Source organism: Nothoprocta perdicaria, unplaced genomic scaffold (genome assembly GCF_003342845.1).
Source record: "Nothoprocta perdicaria isolate Ctin4 unplaced genomic scaffold, notPer1 scaffold_4, whole genome shotgun sequence".
NCBI lineage: Eukaryota > Metazoa > Chordata > Aves > Tinamiformes > Tinamidae > Nothoprocta > Nothoprocta perdicaria.
This window is the reverse complement of record NW_020455643.1, coordinates 3,142,813-3,163,441: the sequence shown is the minus strand read 5'-3', so window position 1 is coordinate 3,163,441 and position 20,629 is coordinate 3,142,813. Positions and strand designations below refer to the sequence as shown.

General features: G+C 35.1%; 1 long non-coding RNA gene across 1 annotated transcript; it reads left to right on the top strand.

Moving 5' to 3' along the window:
• The first annotated feature begins 3,624 nt into the window (after positions 1-3,624).
• On the top strand, positions 3,625-20,394 carry LOC112952513. Its single transcript, XR_003250407.1, has 6 exons — positions 3,625-3,727; positions 6,188-6,325; positions 6,982-7,168; positions 18,218-18,289; positions 20,100-20,170; positions 20,265-20,394. It is a non-coding gene; the product is annotated as an uncharacterized LOC112952513 (long non-coding RNA).
• Positions 20,395-20,629: the final 235 nt, after the last annotated feature.

Genomic DNA, 20,629 nt, shown 5'->3' with positions numbered 1-20,629 from the left:
TTTGACCTGAAGTGTGGTAAGCATCTTCTGTTGCGTTGGTTCAAACGAAGAAGAAATAAAGCRTAGCTTTCATGAGAAGATCCTTTGCTCTTGTAAAGTATTGCAGAGCTCTTCATTTCTCTGCAATAGGGCACGTGTTGCATCACTTGAAGATCTGCTGTCAGAGTCATAGTAGCATCTTCTATTGCTTTTAAAATGGGCACACCAAAGAAATTCGTTAAGAAAAAATACGAAAGCTCCAGTTTGTGGGGTGGATTCACAGATGTCTGCTTACCTCASCTCGTTGTAATACCGCAGTAAAAAGAGGCTTGCACTGTAAATAATCAAGAGGAAAATGGATCCTCATAAGTATTTCAGCATGATTCATTCAAGCATATTTTTTAAGTGACTACCCATAATATTGTGTAAAGAAGCAGAAGAAGAGGGAAGGCCATTTGGTCTGAAATATGCCTAATGGAGTATATGTAAATCTGAAAGATTTGCACTGCCTTTGAATTAAAYGAATTTATGACTCCCTCTTTAGGAGCCACACTTTGTTTTTCTTGAGGTCAGGGTAAGGCATTTAATAATAYGTTCTGGATTTTATTTATTTATTTATTTTTATGAGTAGGACACGGAAAAAGGATTAGAAACTAGTATTGTTTGTTGGGTTACACTTTAAGACAATTTAAGTTGCATGTTTGATTTTGTGTATTATCAGTCCTAGATAAAACAAAATGAAATTCTATACCAAATATCCATTTATGATGGGAAAAGGTGTTGGGAGAAAGCTCTTAAACCCCATATCTCCAACCCAGCCCCATTCTATGTCTTCCAGATTAGAAACAGTCTCTATGGCAGCAGGCATTGAAGCTACTCCTCCGACTCCTCCTACTGTAAAGCAAGTGCTTTAACCTACAGTCATATTACCAATGTCGCATTTCATGAAGGATTTTGAAGAGCACTGTGGTTTCTCCATTTGCAGAAGGGAATGTGTATTTGGCATTCAGGATGGTTTTTAGAAAACTTCCATTTTTTAGAAAATTCTCATTAGAAAACATGATGCTTTTGGCATRACCCCTGTTGTGGAACCATTGGCTAGTAGGTGTAGGTGCTGTCTGCTCAGATGACCAGACATCRTGAACTCAGCTTGCAAACTATTGACAATATGGGCATTAACTTAATGTGTGATTTCTTTCCACTAAAGTTTTTGCCAAGGTTAAACTGGGAATTGCCATACTTGAGAGACTAAGGCCTTAAGGAAAATTCATCTCACAAGGTATTTGAAAGTTAGATATCTACATTTCAGCTCATTATTCTGAGCTCCCTTTGTTGACTAACAGTGAGGGCAAGTCAATGCGAGGTTAGTCACCCTCAGGCATACTTATTTTTTTCTGCTTACTGTGATGCAGAGCTTGGACTGCTGTTTTAGATTCAGATATCTATCCTGTTTAGATACCTAGGAGGAATCCTGTCTTCAATCTCATTAAGCCTCAGTACCCTTTGTGAAGAAGCTGATTTTATATTCTATTCTGTTTTGTTCTGTTAAGTTGTGTTTATTTGCTATTTTATTATTTAAAGGCTATCTTCAGCCATTTGTGATAACTGTAGCAGAATTAGGAATCAATACAATCCTGTTTTTCTCTCTTACTGATCTGGACCTCCTACCTGTAAGACGTATAATTGATTATTCCCACATTAGGACAACAAAATACAAGAGCAACAAAAACTACCATGGGACCACAGCCATAAGACAACAATTTAGGTAAACATAGGTATTTCCAGAATGAGAAGCGGAAATCTCAGCACTTACCAAACTGCAAGACTGTCTGATACCGCATCCTTCTCTGTCTCTACTTCCTGGGTACATTGTTTGAGAAGGGCTGCTATCATAATCTTTGAAAAATTTAAAATACTAGTAGCAGTTATGATAATATATCAAGTACACACTAGTTAAAGTGAAGATCCTCTCTTCCCTCTTCGTAGAAATGGCAGCACAAAACATAAATCTCTGAACGTTCTTGAATGGATGAATTACTTCTCAATCAATGTCTCTTGATAGCAGATCACCATTCAGCAGTGAAGTTAAAATGAGTGTGAGCTGCACTTGTGCTCCTTGCCAGCTAACAGTTGGCTTTTAATTCTCCTCCTTTATCTCCTTTTAGTGGTTATTATTTGAGTGCTTTCTAGGTAAAATAGTGACTTTTTTTCCCAAGGTATTAGGCTTCTGTGTTATACCACTGTAGGCCTCCATCAGTGCAGCAAAATTAGCTGCTGTTCCTGTATTGCTGATACTGCCGCTCCTGCTGTCTTCAGTGGACTAAATATGGAATTTATGTGTGAAGTGCCTAGCACTGTGCCTGCTTTGCATTTCATTATGTTGTTTACACGGGAATCAGGGCAGTTGTGTTATCCAGCTAGCACACGGCTCACTACTTCTGAATTGTAATTTCCATTTGATCACCAGTTCTGGAATTCACGAGTGGGAGATCTCTTGAGTTTCCTTTTGACCATCCCTAACCCTGATGTGTAATGCTCCAAAAAGCTATGAAATAACCTTACTCAAAACTGATGTGCAGGGATGAACAAGTTAATGTATGTCAGAGAGAGCATGCATTTTATAGATTGTTTTCTCGTAATCAATGTTACATGYGAATTTAGTCTAGCTACAAGCCCTGTGAAGATTCTCTTTTTATTATAAAAAGGTTGAGTTGTCATGCTTTTCTTGGGCTGTATTTCAGTGCTACTATCAAAAAATCAGTTACATATGGCATAGAGATCTGCTGCTTTTTGTCCATATTCTACAGGTGCTACTCCCATAATTGCAGGTCTTAGTGTTTACAGGGACTGTTTCTGAATAGAGTTCTGTCAGTAAATTTTTTAAGTATTTACCAGTTCCCATCTTAACCTACTAACTCCCGTCATGCAACTTTTCTTGCAAGGAAACTCTGAATCTATAGGGGCACAATGCAGGTCTCATTTTTGTTACTGAAATGGAAATAAAAGTATTCAGGAATTGAGGATGAGTACATGTCTTCAAAGTGGAGGTCCTGTAGGGTAAAGCTGCAAATCATATCATTTATGTAACAATATATACCTTGGTGGATTGTATAATCCTGGAATTAGAAAACAAATCTATGAGGACAGGCTATACTGTAGTGTCTACTCCTGCTGCGTGAGAGATAAAATTCTATGCTACACCTGAAGAATAAAACCTTTATTTATTTTTTTTTTCTAGTCAATTTTTTATTTCTATTTTTACCTATGTTTTCTCCATTCGCTCACTCATCAGTGTCTGGTGTAATTTATCTTCATTTACTTAACTTGTCTGAACAGTGGGAAGGGCATTGCTCATCCTAATCTCTTTGCCAATCTTTGTCTGACATCGTTCATTATTGTTTTCCTTTCATCATGCCGGCGTTTCTAGCTGACGTTATCTATCTTGGTTCACAAAGCATTTATCTGGCAAGCGTTGCCTAATACCATTAGTCTTGGTTCACTCTTGTCCACTTGGTCAATCGTTAGGTGTTGACAGAGCTCACTTGTGGTCCAGCTGTCATAATTTAGTGCTAACGAGAGTGAGAAGAACTTCCTTGAATGTTAGGAGAACTGGGAGGTCAGACACAAGGGAGGTCTCAGTAAGCATTGCTCTTACCGAATGCCGAGCTCCTGGGTATAATTTCAGTTTCTATGTTTGTCTTGTGGACATTTATACAATTAGCATACATAYGGATTCAGAAACTACAGTGTAAGTTATTGGTTGTGGCTTCTGTTTAACTTTCAGCACTTAAATTGTTCTGTTGAATCCTGTGTGAATATTTACATAGCTGTGGGATGAGAGCCTGGAATACAGAYACTTATTCAAAATGATGGTTCCTTTATTAATTGGGAAGTGTGTGAATGAAAAAGAAGAGAGATAAATGTGCCTTGTACCAAGTACATAAATGATAGATGCATTAATAATATGAACATTTTATTTTCTCTTTATCCTCTGTGTCACCTAAAATTTTTATGATAATGGTGGAAAGGTGTCTGTTAGTGGAATCTTGTTTCCAAGTGACAGAAGTATTTGCTTAGGAGTTGAGAGTCTAATCAAATATCAGTATTTGGAAGGTCTGTGTTTTTCTTTTAAACTAAGTTTTCTGCAAATCTTTCATCTTTTCTTCAGCACCCTGTCTTGTCCAACTGCTTTTCTTCTTTAGCTTCTCCATCTCTGAAAGTGCATGTTTTCAATACCTTGGAAGCAGCTGTGATTTAGGAGATCTTAAACAGGGCTGTATATCTTTCTGTACATTAAATTATTTTGCCTCAGTAATAGTGATGACTGTTGTTGGATGAGAAAGACCTGGAGGCCAGGTACATTTTAAAAATATCCTTGCTATACTACATAAAAGGTAAAAATTAAATAGACATAGTGTATATAAAATTATACAAATTGCATGTACAAGTCAAAACAACAGGGTACATGCTACTAGAACTCAGACAAAAGTAGGTCAGAGTCCTGACTTCCTTAATGATAACCAGAAAGATGCTGAGAGTGAATAAATTTGCTTTTCAAATGTAGAGCTGTTCCTCATTCAGGAAACAATTACATATATAGTTAATGAATATCTGAGCCTATCTTCTGTTACTTGAATGTTTTGAGATTAACAGTAATTTACTGGCTGGTATCTACTTTTCTCTGAGAAATAAAGTACCATAAAAGTGCTAAATGAACTGGCTTCAAAATCTTGGAACCATAAATTGTACTGTATGTTGAAAAACAAAGGCTGTGACTGACCTCCATTTCTTTAATGTTRCTCTCAAGATGAAGTTGATGACAATTCACATAGACTCAGCTGAGCTATTTTAACAACTCTGTGTAGCTTTAAACCATGACAAATAGTGGCAAATACTTCATCTTAGCTTCACTGCAAGATGAAATAAGTTTTCTTGAGTTCGATGTGGAATAATACAGAAAACAAAGGCATTCGTTGTAGAGCTCTAACATGTCTATCCTTTCAAAAGATGACATATGATAATTTGTTGGAGCTTCATGAACAAGGTATGCTCCTTGTAGTACTGTTACTYAGTGATGTGTGCAGTGTGTTAAACCAGCTGTACAAGTTTTAGAAACTTTTCTTTCTGAAGTATGCCAGAAATACAGATCATAATTCCCTCTTCACAAATGAAATCAGTTTTTGTAAATTGAAAATATATTACATACTTCTTTAAGACTTCTTCTTTAATATATTTGTAAGGATAAATAAGCAGACTTATGAAATTAAGACTATTAAGAAATGAAAAATAATGAATAGACTTCATTTTTCTTATAGACTTCCGACTTTCAAATTGTTTCTAGACAATTTAGAAAGCAAATTTCAGACACTAAAAAATTCATTTTTCCTTAAAGAATAAGATTTTTGAAAGGATTTGAGTATATGAATGTCTTCAAATCTTTATAACTCTTCTCTAAATTAATATAGGGGAACAGGATTTTTATTGAAACTTAAGAATGCACATTTATTTTCTAATATAGAATATTTCATCAGAAATGTGCAGTTATTCTCTTATGTTGGAACAAATGATGCACTGATTTTAGAGACTGAATCCAAATTCATGCAAATATTGAAAAATGAACCCATCTTCACATGTCTGTGCCAAGAACCATGTCTTTGAGTCATTCTTTCATTTGTGCCAGAACTGAAGCCCCTGATTACTTTTCCTACCAGCATGGTGAATAATGGAGAAACTAACAATGTATCTGMTGATAAAGAAATAGTTAAAATGTATCTTAATTCCTGGGATACTTGGAGATAACATTTTTATTTTCTRTATTTATATATAAAAGTAGATTTATTCTAGGGTTCTGCATGCAACAAGTGTATAGAAGATTAAATTTAAAAAACTGTATTTGCAGTTGAAAATGTCAAAAAATGATCAATATGTTGAACACAATTTCGCAGAATGTCTTTGGAGTCCATTAATCAGTACACTAGCCTTTTGTGACAGATGCAGTCATACGAGATCAAAAAAAAAGTTGTATTTGTTGATATTATATGTGCTTTACACTGGAAAGTGCACTAAAAGGTATTAAATAACAATAGCTCAATGCCTACAAAGCACAGTATCAGGAACTTTATAATATCAGGGCTCATCATGCAGTAAACTTGACTCTTTTACAAACTCATTTAGTTCCTACTTTGTTTAACAAACTTCTTTTCTCTAGGCAAGGCTGAGCTCATAGCTGTGAACCTGAGCCAATACTCAAGTGTAAGTCTCAGAAGGGACCTGGTCTGAGTTTCCTGATCTCGGAGGTCTTTGCAGGAAAAGATAACTGGAGAATAAATAGACAACCGCTGAGGAGGTAAAGTAGTTRTATATTAGTGAAGCATATATGGAGGCAAAGCATTGATAAAAGGAGACTGTTTTCAGAAACATGTTAATTTTTCCTCACCATTTTCCCCTAAGATGGAGAATTAATGTTCATTCTAAATTCAAGATTTTTCCCCACCTTAAACCCCAATAGTTTTTTTTTCTCCACTGTTTTCTCATCCTGTTTTACACAATGATACCGTGGCCTCCTCCCAGGGCTCAATGTCACTGCAGTATTCAGATACTATTGTCTCTGGATGACAGTGCTGCTTTGATCTGTCACTGAAGGTAAGCACGTAAGATGTTTATTATTGTAAGCAGTGATACTTGCAGCCTTTCAGGGTAAGACATATATCTTCATTCAGTGTAACAACCAAAGCAGGGCATCATGATCACCCTGCTTTATTGTCACAGTCGCTATTTCTCTTCACTTCTCCACTTCACATTTCCTTGTAGACGTTCCTCAAGTGAGAACAGTGGTACAACAGTGGGAAACTTCCCTCCTTCCCTTAGATCTGAATTTTGCCGAGTAGAAGTTGCTGACTTTGCAGATAAGACCTTATCTGTGTTTTAAATCACTTGATATGCTGATGGCATATATGCTGACTATGACAGTAGGACCTGTTTTCTCTTCTCATTTCATTATAGCTGAAACACTGGAAAATTACCCAGTATCTTCACTGGTGTCTTCTGCTGATCCACTTTTCATGCTGTTTGTGAAAGACAGTGGGAAAAATATTTTGTGGGATAAGCAAGCTGGTAACACAAAAGATGTCTTCTCTTATAGCTTGGAGATGATGAAATTAGGAGACTTTTACATGCAATAAACACTGAGGTAAGAGTGCTGTAATGTAATACAAACTTCAGTCATTTTGTGAAGGTGGTATGTCTGATTCTTGTCTTCTGTAGATGTGTGGAAGCCAAGATGTTACTGAAATGAGGAGAAAATTGCATCTGATATGAAATGTTTTATAGTTTTCCTATTATCTCAGAAAAATAACAGTAAATTTGACTATGATCCAAAACCTGTTAGAGTCGATAGCATTTCTCTCACCTTTGGTGGGCTTTGAATTGTACTCTGTTAATGAAGCCTTTAAATAATACTAAAAAGATTTAAAATGCTCATTTCTCAAAAGCACATTTGATTATAGACAAATAATTTTATGACTGCTTGCTTTTGCATAAAGAAATTAATGCAAGGGTAGCTTTTCTCATTAGTTTTACTAAGGGTGTTAATTCTGTATATTCATAATAATTCTCYGTCTTTTAGTTCTTGTTATTTATGGTAATTTCTTCCTCACTTCAGAGAGTGTATGACTGTATAATATTACCACACTGAATGCTGGCAGGTATCAAGGGGCTGCCAGTGAAGAGGAGTTATGAAAGGCCATGAAATTAAATGATGTGACATTGTTATTATTCATCAAACCAGTTTTCACTGGGGAAACATAACGTTWCGTCCTGGAATTTTGGTTGGAGAATGAAAGCAATTCCATCCTTTTATTTTAAACCAGGAATGGTTTTGAATTACAATTATACACATACAGATACTATATAGAAAAACAGATATTTTTAAAGACTTTGACAGCGTTCGTGCTGTCACACTGCTCAGCTAAACTGTATAAGTGATAGTCTAATTAGCAGACTGCACTAGGCCACTTACATCAATTGACATTTATTAGCTGCGAGATGGCAGGAGAGACACACGAAGCTTTCTGCCTCGGGGGGAATTAACCAGCCGTGGTCTCTATCCAGACAGAAGAGGAAAAGCAAAGCAAAAGGGAAGAACTGGTTGTGGTGGTTGCTTTTGAATGCTTTGATCAAATGTTCAGGCTCTCGATGGGTGTAGCATGAAAGCCTCATAGGTCTTTTATTTTGCTGCGTACCAAGCATCATGTTGGGAAACTGCACAGAAGTTATATCTTAAAGGCTCATCTCATGAAGAGGAAGAGTCCTTAGGAATCTGTAAGGGGGAAAACTTATTGTTTTTCTTCAGCATGGCAGCTTAAATGCCTTTCCATTAARTAATATGTGGAACTGTGAGAGTTGTGGTTAGCTGATTCAGTGAACAAGCCTAATTCTAATCTCACTTTTGCTTGTCCTTTATAATTGTCCAGTACATGGAAGAAATCAGCCTCTGTGGTTCTGTCCTGCGTTCAGTCATTTAGAGAGAAAGAACACAAAGAATGGGGAAAAGAGACAGGAAAAGTAGTTACATTTTTTCCTCCTTCCCTCAAAATAATACACTTATGGATTTCATGTAATTTAGCTTGTACTTTCCTGATCTTCCTGCAGCTAGTTCTCTATAATGTTACCCAGAGTCTCTGTGATTACAAATGCAAGTTGGGCTCTATTCCCTTCTTGAATTACTGATTAGATGTTGATTTTTTAGTAAAGTGGAAATTATTAACCTCTGATGTTGACAGATCTTAGTCCACAGTTTGGCTAGATACACAGTAAAATTTTCTTTCACTGTGTTTGATCAGTTCACATTAGTGCCTTGAAACAATCAATATCACACTGTGTTTAGAATTATCCTTTAAGGGACACAAAGTAGTCAGGTGGAAAAAAAATCTCAAGAGACCAGCATGAAACTAATAAGATTTGCTAATAGCTTTTGCTTTCGTAATTTGAAGGTAAACCAAAGAGTAGACTCTGGATAGCCAGACTCTTAATTGGATATTGATCTAAACAAATATTCTCTTTCTAAGTACCTGTTTAAATCAGTTATCATTATTTGTTAGGACACGTTATATTTATCCTTATTTCTGTAAAGTGGTCTTGGTGCTACAAGTTATATAAAGATGCATTAGCARTACACTTTTAATAGACCTATTAAATTCACTTTACTTTGATTTATTCACTGTTTGAGTATACGATAAATATTCTACCCAGCTACAAAGAGAGAAAACATTGAAAATAATGTAATTATCACCATTTATGCTACTGTTTATTTGGTTAATTTGTGTGGAGCTGTGGTTCATGGAGCACTTATGTTGTATCCATTTTTAAACTTGCCTTATGTGAGGCTCAGTACCCTTCATTTGTACTGAAACGTCCTGCTTTAGTTGCTGTTTTTTTGTCTGTTTCTGCAACTGCTTGTTTGGATTTTTGTTTTTCACTATTCCAGTAATAGAACACAGCATTATTCCAGTTTTACATCATTACTTTCTCAGACAGATTCCTGTCAAGTTAAATCACTACAGTTTTCCAGGCAGAGCTGTTTAAAACAGACAGAACTTAGCAGTCTTACCAATGATTTTTTTTCCCTTTGCCAAGTGTCTTGACGATTAAAAAAAAATGGGAGGGAGAATTAAATACATAATTGTAATTCCTACAAGATTTGGGGARTATGATGGCCAGCTTTTATGTTCCTTATCTTGTGTAAATACTTAGTACAGAAACATATATTTTTTTTATGATAAAGTAATGTAAAAGTATAGTAGATGCAGGTATAATTGATAGAACTGTGAAACTAAATATTTTCCCTGCTAAAGACGGGGAAAATATGAAGTCTTCAGGRTTGACTTAAGAGGAGGATAACTGTTGGAGGTGAGCACTCAGCTGAACAAATAAATGAGATATTGTAGGTAAGCGATTATCTGTCTTTGACAACTTACTCTGAAAGAGGCAGGGACAGGTCATATGAATACACAGGATACATGAGTATCATACGATAGATAAATTGGCTTGGTTTGAATAGATAAAACAGCACTGGTCATTCAATTCCTTTAAGGCAACTCTGTGTTTCATCATTCGTTTTCTAGGAAATGTAGGGAGTGACACCTAGGAAGACTCCTTGGCACATGGTAGATCTATGGGGCTTCATCTTGTTCTGATATAGAAGATCTGATTCAGGTGATGATCAGTGTCTTATGCAAGATCATTTATAAAGGCATATTTTTTTTTTCTCTGAATGACCAGAACAATAATTCAAAGAATGAAAAGCAACTTCAAAAGTACTCACTTGCTTAGTACTTCTGTTTATGGCTAATGTCATTCCCCAAAAGTTATGTTTATTTCATATTTTTAATTTAATAAGTCTATTATCTGTTCTGATTATTTTAATTCTTCTGAAAGAATTTAAGACATAAGTGCATCTCTGGAATATGCCCATATTTTGCATAATTTTTTTGTGCGTGTCCTGACTTCATAGGCTTCTTATAACAGTATTAAAGTATGACTGTTCTGATTGTCTCATTCCGTAAAAAAAATACARACTAAATATTCATATCACTGATAGATGTGTATGATAAATCTTACAATCTTAAATCTTACAATATTAAATGTGTTCCTTAGTTTAATTCCTTCAGTACAGCATTAAAATTCATGAACATCAGTGTAAACAAAAAGCTTTATTTCATCATTCATTAAAAATGACAAAATGCATCCCAAACAGCTCAAAATCTCATATGACATTAGATTTTTTTAACACACACACACACATCTACACTTAACATTACACAAGTGTGTTCAGGTTCTATACACAAATATTTCTGTTTTTTTAAGCACAGAGGTCAGTTAGGATACTGGAATTGCTACTATTCATAAGTAAAATAAWATGTAAAGGTAAGTGAGAGGTAATTAATTTAGTTAATAAATACATTTATTAATCTATTACGTTTGACAGTTTAATTAGTGCAGATTATTTCTTTACATGAGGTAAGTCTTACATGCGCTTGCTTGTACCATTTGGAAATATTTTCCTGGTAGGTCAGCATGGTAATTTCTTATGCCCATGGTAAAAGATGCCTAATACAATTTGTTGTTGATTCTAACTGGTTTTATCTGGTGCATAAGTACATAAGTTTGATTAYGGTTGCCTGCCTGACATCTAATACAGTGTGCTCAGGAGTACTAAAAATAACTGCTCTGTCTCTCAGTTGGCATTTGCTTTAGAAGCAAACAAAGCAATGAGGATGGGAATTAAAATGCTACCAGTGGTACTGGCAGCAGGAATCAGAAGTTTTGTTTTTTGGATTGTGGATCAYGTGTATCCCTGTGGTCCTGATGCTTTTCTCTCTAGGGGCATATGTTCTTGCAGATACTTAGTTAATTCCTTTTCACTTTGCTAAGGTGTTCCAAGTCAATGGACATAAATCAAACTGGTCTGGATGTTCCTAGGCAGGAAGAAAGTAAGGTAAAGAAATAAGGGTACTTTGCTTTTGTGGATGGCCTACACCAAGAATTTTAATTCTGGGTTTCAGGTGCTCTAATGTTTCAGTGCTGTATTTCTAGGTGCACTGCCTAAACTCTCTGTTCTGACAGACCTTCACGGCAGAGATAAGGAAAAGTAGTAGTGAAATCTGTGGCWCTGGCTGGATGAAAAAACTAGCCTGAGAAGAGAATAGCTTCTGACTTTTGTTATGGCCAAGAGGAAATATCAGGTTGTCTTTAATAATCCCAATCAACATGAGTGGAAGAATAAAGGTTCTGGTCACAGAAACAGGAGTTTGTTCCCATTTTAAGGTAGAGGGAAAGAGGTAGCATTGAGTGCTTGTGAATATCCCTTTCGTAGTCTGTCAAGGTTTTCCTTTTCAGAGTGAGAAAATATTTTTATTTATCTTTTTTATTTGTGTTTTTCTTTTATGTGTGCTTCCGAACTATTCTCTCCCCTGAAACACAGCTCCAGTTGTATTTCCAAGCCATGAATCCGGACCAGAACTTTAATTTAGAAACAAATGTAGTGAGCCACAATTCATATTTAAGACCCCTTCCAGAAAATAGGTCATAGTTCTGCAAGACATGAATGTGTGATACGAATTTTCTTTTTCCCCATGGTCCAAAATACTACCACTGACTGGGTTCATGCTCTCCCCGGAATTTTTATTATATGAAACTGAAGTCTCTTGTTCAGAATCAATCTCAGATTTATGAATGACACCAAGTCAGGAAGTCCCTTTTTTTCAAGGCACTTTGATAGGCAGCTGAACTGACTCTCTGTTACAGAAATCAAGCACTCTACCAAGCACTCTAGAGTCCTGACTGGTTGAAGTGCATTGAGCCTTCCATCAGCACAGCTGCAAATGCACTGCAGGTTAGAGAGGTGCAACAACTTCCCCTATGGTTGACAAGAGCAATTCGTTAAATCTGCTCTGTGCAGCAATAATACTAATAAAAAGTGTTACTTGGACTTTTAAATCCTCCATCTGTAAATTCAGTTAATTTCCAGGGAATCCAATTTTGAAATATAAGAACTTTGCTCTTCTGCTGTCACCTCATAAAGGTTCAGCATCTCACCCTGTGGTAGAGTGACTTTTGTGTACAAACATGCCATGAAAATCTTGGCTCAAAATGTGTGTTTGTAATTTCCTAAGCAGGACTGTAGCCTTATTTAGACATAGAGTGATAAATATAAATTGAAGAAACAAGCATTGCATTTAAGCATCTACCAATACGTGCTGCCTGTCTCGGAATGTCTGGCAGTATTCTCTTCTCCATTCATTTTATGGGCAGAGTTTTCCTGAAGTTTTACTCATCCAAATTGAATGCTTTCATTAGTGATGGCTTGTCAAAATAATTGTTTCTCCGCCGTGTTTTACACCAATATTTTTGTTTTTTTATTTTCACAAACTACCTTTCTGTTTTTTATTTTTTATTTCAAGTGTTGCTTATACACCTACACAGCATAAAAACACATAAAGCACAGTGTGTTATTCACTTCTAAAAAATACACATAAACTTAAATACCTTGCTGAATTAGGACCTTAAAACAGAGGAGGTCAAGCCTACTGTATTTTAGATTATTAGAATCAACTCAATTCTGCCATTTTTTCCCCAGAGATGGAAATTCTAAGCATACTGTGAAGCAAAAATATTTGTTACCACACAAGAATCCTCATGGAAGCTTGTGAGAAAACACTTATGATTCAGAAAAAAAAAAAAGCCCAATTTGTTTTAACACCTGAGAAGTAAAATATTTTGATATTTAAATGAAGCAGTATTCCCACATTGACTTCTAAGCTATTCTGTTTAMTTTAAAGAGCCCAAGCAATGCTTTTAGCCTCTACATGGAAGGATGGAAGTATGGACAAAAGGTTCTCCTGAGTGCTTTATTAGCTGCCTGCTATTCTTGAAATGGTGAGAAATAAAACCTATTTCTCATAAAATAAATAGAATATTTCACCAGTAAAAAGTGATTACATTTTTTCTTATGACTGGCCTTAACTCACAAATTTTGAGGGCACTTGTGATGCTGTGAGTTATGGTGCTTTCATACTCATGCAAAAGAAAAAATCACCCTTCACTCTTGAAATATTCTATAGCACTCATATTAAATCAGAAAAAGGCATCAGTTTTCTTGTGACAATAAGCAGGCAAACTAATCACATGGGTAATAACGACCTACTTGTTTTTTTCTCTTCCCCTGAGAAAAGATGCATGTAATTGAGATAAAATGTAATCATGTTGTTGATGGACAACAAATATATGACCTACATGAGGCACTTACAGCCTCATACTGCTCTAAAAAATACCTTCCTCCATATATGAACAGCTAATATAATGTACACTACTGTACAGGCTGTATAGATGTATAAAGGTAATGTATAGGGTTTAAAGATGTGTAAATATGCACAAAGCAACATTATTGAAGTTATTGGAAGAGGAAAAGGTAAAGTTTGAAAGCAGAGCTTCTGGGCAGATATTGGGGAGAAAATGGACCATGATATGATTCTAGAGGAAAAAAAATGGGAAAAAGAGATTACTAAAAAAAAAAAAAAAAAGACAAATTTGGTCCAATTAAGATGTATTAGCTGTTTTGTTTTCAGCCATACTTGTGATGAGGGGAGAGAGCTTGTTCCCTTGAAGTGAATGAAGATTTTGTAAGTCCTTGCTACTTGTTACTTTTTGATATATATGTGATTTGTTCAGATTGAAGTATTTCATGTGTCCTGTAATGTTCAAGTTATTTCTCAGATCTTAATTTCAAGCCTAGAACCCAGTTTTCTGCAGGACTTTTGTAGGAGTGAGTTTTACCACTGAAATCTAAGATGTTAGCATACCTTGATTAGCTTGTGTTTGTTGAACTGTAGAACTCTTTTTGGAGTTGATGGTATTTAGTATCATCCAGAGAATACTTTCTGAGAACATACAGCTAACACAAATGAGAGTAGTCATCTCTAAACTTTCAGCTTCCCTGTCTGTTTATACATGATACCACTATTTTATGTTATTGTTAGATTTTTTAAAGTTTGAATTAGTATTTTAAATTACATTTTTAATAAATTATTAAATTCTTTGTTAAGTACTGCAATCACATTAATTATGGTGAATTTATTTAGTATTAATATGGAAACGATAAGCACATCAATGGGATTCCCACTGTAATTCAGAATTAACTAACTGATTCATTAATTTAAAACCTTACTGTATTTTGAAATCCTCTGAAAACACTGAGCAACTGATGTATTATTTTGGCGTGTTTCTGTGGTTGTGTGTGGACCGTGTTTTACAGTCCAAGAATTGTTGTGGCCCTAACCTTCCCTCTTCTGCTRTTTTCAAAAGGTTTGTCGTCATTCTTATGATGACAAAATTAAAGATATGACATGAGGATGTTTGAAAATAGATAATAGGGACTAGATCCTCACTTTGCTTAAATAGTATAGCTTCTTTAAAGCTGCATTAGTGTAGCTAGATTAATTTAAATGTGTTCAGTCTCATTTTTCAATTAAGCCTATTGAAGCTTGCAGAGAAATAGGACAAATTCTATTTTTGTGATTTCCCCTAACATCATTAGAGAATGGTTGTAGAAACTTTAAAAATATGAGATTAAGTTAGTGGAAGGTTAATAAATAAACTAATCACCAGTAAGAATGATATGGATGATATAGTGAGTGGAAGCTGCTCCTATTTTAATTCTCCTGCCACTAGTTTCTTTAGAAAGGAGACAAAGGTAATATATTCTATTAGCATACTACAAGTGTGAAATGTTCTATTCAACCACTATATAATGCCAAGAGTGTATTAGAAGAAAYGCTGAGGGAGTCACAGTTACATTTTCTTATTAATTTAATGAGGAGAGACATAGATAAAGAGTTCACTTGACTGATTCTTTTTGCTAACAGCCAACCATCCTAACACTCCTAAAAAAAAAAAAGAGGAAGAAATTAATAAATCTGAAATGATTTGTTGGCTAACAGCAGCTTTTTATATAAAATGGCCAAGGCACATGCAACTCCCTCTAGCATTTTTAAACAAGGTAATTTTGGTGCATCCACATCCAAAAACCATTCAGCTTAAAGACACATTAGGACCTTTGTACTGAATTAAAAATGGAAATTTTGCAAGCACTAAGTTGCAACAGTGAGAAACGGCCAAAATCATGTGCTGCATTATGGATATGTGCTGAGAGCCAGTCATCAAATAGTATAACACAGAAATATCTTCAGTATTGAAGGAAATTTACAGAAGATGAAACTTTGACCCCGCTATGGAGTAGAAAGATGGCCTATGTAGATGACAGCGAAAAGTTTTAATTATTTTCTGGAAAAACTTAAGGATGATAATTCAAGTAATTGGAACTTCGTGCTGCGTACTCATTAAGGGAAACTGAAAAAGTTTTTTTCCCAAAGCTAGATTGTGCTACTAGCAGTATTCATTCTTCGCTGCCCTTCTCAAGACACTTTAAGCCCATAAGTATTCTTTCATTTATAACCACCGAGTTAATGCCTAAAATAGTGATAATAGTTGTGTTCATCTCTCATCTTTTCAATGTGCTTTCACTATAAATCTTTCATGGGAGAAAATTGTTTTCTTCATGTTTGACCAACCTTATTTTGTGCATTATACAAAAAGTAGGATAATACAGAACGCAATCAGCTTTCATCTGTGCTGTTAAATAGGAGTTACAGACATAAATGTTCAGCGTCACTTCACTTTAGCCCCCCCAATGTATTTTGTCAATGTAGATTGTGAATATTCCTGAGACGTTTAATATGGTCATTTAAGAAATTAATAATTTAGTTTACAATAAACATTTCCCGTGCCTCTTGATAGAAAAGAAAGGACTAAGTAATGCTAAAGTTAAAGAAAACTTGTGCATCTAAAGAGCTTTCTTAATTCCTAAGAAGTTATAGTTCTTACTTGCCCAGAATGAGTAAATACAAGTTGTTGAAGAGTAAGACTGGTGTAAGTACAGCAATTTTCTTAAATTTACTTTTAAAAAAAGACTTTATTCACACAGGCATAAAAAAATCATAACTTGGGAATGCTTTCAAGAAAATGATCMCTGGAATATTCTTAAAATCATCCTTTGAAAGTCCTAGAGAGTTTTATAAAGTCTGAGATTTACACAATACTTTTGAAGAGCAAGCATTTAATAAGCTATTTAAGCACATGTGCATAGTTCTGAATCACATTTGTATGATTTCCTTAATGTACGTTATCTCAATATGTGGCTATATGTACTGATGCTAGGTAGGAAAAAGCATAATAAGAAGATTATTTTAACTGTGCCTTCTAATTCAGAAGTTTGTCCTTACAGAAGAACTAGGAATTTATTGACATTTTTGACACGTAATTGATATTAAGATATWGGAATTTAATTTTTCCTAATGGAATTTTAAATTTTAACTGCTGGATTTAATTTGATTTTTTTTTTTTTTTTTAATCAGCTTGTATTTATGATCTGATTTCTTGCTATTAACCTTGTTTGGTAAGTTATATTTAGAGTGTTATTAGCTTAGTGAGTTCTCCAATTGTTATTTCACTTTGAATTTGTGGAAGTGCCTCTTCTCTCTCCTTTCTGGTATACGTTTGCTATACATATACCCCCGTCTGCCTCCTCCAAGTCACTGCCACTGGCAGCAGGAAACTTTAATGGTTGCCCTTAACATTAAACGCTTCCCAGAGTAGTTTGCTAACGTAACTGCAATGACTTTCCTCATCAAAACAAAGTACTTGGCTCAACAGTGTTGTTATATCACTTAAAAAATTAAGTTGAATTGTCTGCTAGTGCTCCCCTTCTTGATACCACATGGATTTGATTAGTTGTGGGCAAAATATTGATAAGGCTATTAGCAATTCTATAGGCTCTTGTCTATAGGGTCTTGTGCGTTTTGGCAATACAGAATAACCCAAGTCAGTAATAAAAACAGAGACCATATTTCATTGTGGATTATATATTGCAAACTATAAATAAAATTACATTTCACAGATAGAGAAGTTATTACTGTTTTGTATTCCATGCCTGGTGCAAAACTAAACCTATAGAGCCCAGGTTACCTCTTCCTTTTAAATGTGTTACCTTACTGCATTATTTTGTTCTATTTACAAGAAAGTAATTGTTCCAATAATACCGCAAACACCATTCATTTATTTCCAGTCATTATACTCTCTAAGGAATAATTATAGCTATGAATTAATTGGTTAAAGCTAGTCCYTATATCTTCCCTCTTCAGGCACACAGCCCTTCTGGAAAATGCCTTTCTTAAAGTATAAGGAGCCATATGACAGGTGCATCTTATGATACATTTAAATAACTATATCAGCAGTACAGTCAACATTTTTGGACTATGTTTAATCTACTTATACACAATCCAGTGACTTAACCTAAATAATTTTTTAACTCCATTGAGCTTAATGTTTTGTTGACTATGAAATTCCTTCTTTCTTTGTAAAAGTCTTTTAAGCTGGTGGAGAATGACAGTGTCATCAGTTTTGCTAGTTTCTCAAACTGCAATTCCTCTTTTTATAAAAATTTAGAAATATAAGAATATTAAATATATGTGTGTATATATAACAATTTACCTGCCTCTCTGGTGGAACTACTGAGAAACAATTTTTTTCCTCATTTTGCATACACAAGAGATTCAGGATTCTCATAAGAATTCTTCTGCACGCTTTCTAAAAATATGCATAAATTCTTAACTTTTTCTTATTACAGATGCAGAGATATGAAGAAGTGTTGCAAAGTGTATGCATCTAGTTTGATCCCCTGCATGTGTCTGGAAAGCAAGTGAGAGCCCTCCCTGATATGTTGCACAAAAATTATCATTGCTGTCTAGGTCATCATACAGGGGGTGCATGTAGATTTGGTTATAGGGATATTTTATATCAAGGAAGGAGAATTTAAAAAAAATGTGCACATGCATTAAGTATTTCACTAAGGGTTAGTTGGTGTATCTGAGTCTACATCTAAATYAACCTTACTGTCCCTGGGGTGGGGATACTGGCTGTGTTTTGAAGACTGTGTTAACTGTCCTGCAGGGAGCTGTGAATTGTGCAAAGAGCTCTGTATGCAAAGGGAAGCCAATGATGAGATGCTGATTTGYACTGCTAGGGTTTCTAGGGCATGTGGTTGAAAATCCAACGTGCTTTCATTCATTAAAATGTTATTATTTGATAGCTCCCTCRCATTTTCAGGATATTCTCAGCATTTTTATAGAAAATTCTGTTCTGGCCGAGAATTTAAGAGTGGAAAAATCCCCAATTCATGATTCAGTGATAAAAAAAAAAAATAAAATAAATTACTTCCTCACTAATAATATATGTAGAAGAAACACAAATTTGCATTATAATTAATTTTGCCCTTGTTTTGCTAAGGCAAAGACTCTTTAAATTGCTCAAGGCCAATAACATGTTTTGCACGTACGTGCACACACACACACTGTCATGCTGCAAACCTTCCATTGCATACGGTGCAAATTCACCCCACTTTGAATAAACACTTGTTTCTGAATAGATTATGCAAGAAATGTTAAAGGTAAAATGGCAAAAGTAAGAGGATTCTGTAAGATGTTAATGGAAATATTAAAAAAGGAGGAGATTGTTACCATGAATTATTAACAAATTCAAACTAATCTGCTTTTCTCACTGAATCATCAGTCAAGATGCTATGGCAGCGTGTGGCTAGAGAAAAATTTATCCATCTGTGGTGAAGTTAGGAGAGCTCCTCAGTTTTATGATAGCGGGTTACAAAGAGAACATTGTATAAATATATCCTAACRTTATGTATTTTACGCAAACTTGATTGCATATTTTAATTGCACTATAATCATTAAGCATATCTGCTTGGAATAATTTTATTTTTAATTAAATCCAAATTCTTGGTATTAGGCAAGAATTCTGATGTCACATAGTTCATTAGATTCATAATTAAAATGTGCAACTGGAATAGAGAATTAGAGAATATTTAATTTGGAAACGCTTTTTATTTCTTTGCTTCTGTAACAAGCTAGACTGTGATTGTGCAAATGAATTGTACATTTAAAAGCCATGGAAGCTTCCTGGAACAGGAGGATTTTCTTCCATTACCAGCATGTTCGTAGCTATAAAACTAATACATAATACGTTAAAAAAGCCGCCGATAGCATGCATGAAGGTTACAGAAATGTCCCCACCCATCTAAGGTTCATGGATTTCTAAACCAACGATATTCTACAGAAAAAAATATGAGAATGAGGTGTCAATGTTATATCAAACCTGGCTGCATGGAAATAGTCTCATATTTTTCTGACTTGAACTAAACCAGGTAATGAAGTGGGACAGGATTCAGTGCTAACTTGTCACCTTTAGTGACCGTTTATCCAAGCCAAAATGCAGTTCATACCATTGTATTTTTACTCTTAAGTGTTAAAAATAAGTCATTAACAGCAATGACTAAGTGTTTTGGGAGGTTGGAGGGAGAACATGCCCTGAATAGGAGAAAATCTCTGGAGAATTTATATATGACTGACGTTCAATACACTGTCAGTAGACTGGATTATTAATTTCCTAGGAAAGACTAAGATTTGAAAAGGAGTACATAGAGAATTCATTTTCCCCAGGACTCCTTTGGTCCCAAAGACTCCTCAGGATCATCCCCTGGAAGTGCTACCGTAATGGGTCACTGATAAAGGTAAATAGAATATTTATGTTTAGGGTAAGTATTGCACACTGCACAGTTAAAAAAAGTTACTATCTTTACTATGTATGTTTCCTATATTTTACAGGGGCTTCATGTTTTTCTCTGAGCCTTTTCCTTGGCCCTTTTTGCAGAGGGATTTGGTTCCTAAATGGATCAAGGTTTGTTTCCGCATTCTAGGCTGTTACCCTGCACACTGACCTCTATACGAAGGCCAGTGAAGACAAATAGTAATATATGGAATAAATTTGTAAAGCTTGCTTTGCAGTTAGTGGTCTTTCAAGCCGAACACGGAGTGTCTTATCCTAAGATGTGAAATTCCTCCAGGCTCCGTGCGCCTATTGTATGGAGAGTCCAGGGGTGCCTTGATGTGGTTTTGCATTAATATTGCATCGAAAATGAATGTACAATCAATAGCTAACGCAAAGGAATAAGGGAGGATAAAATCTGGAA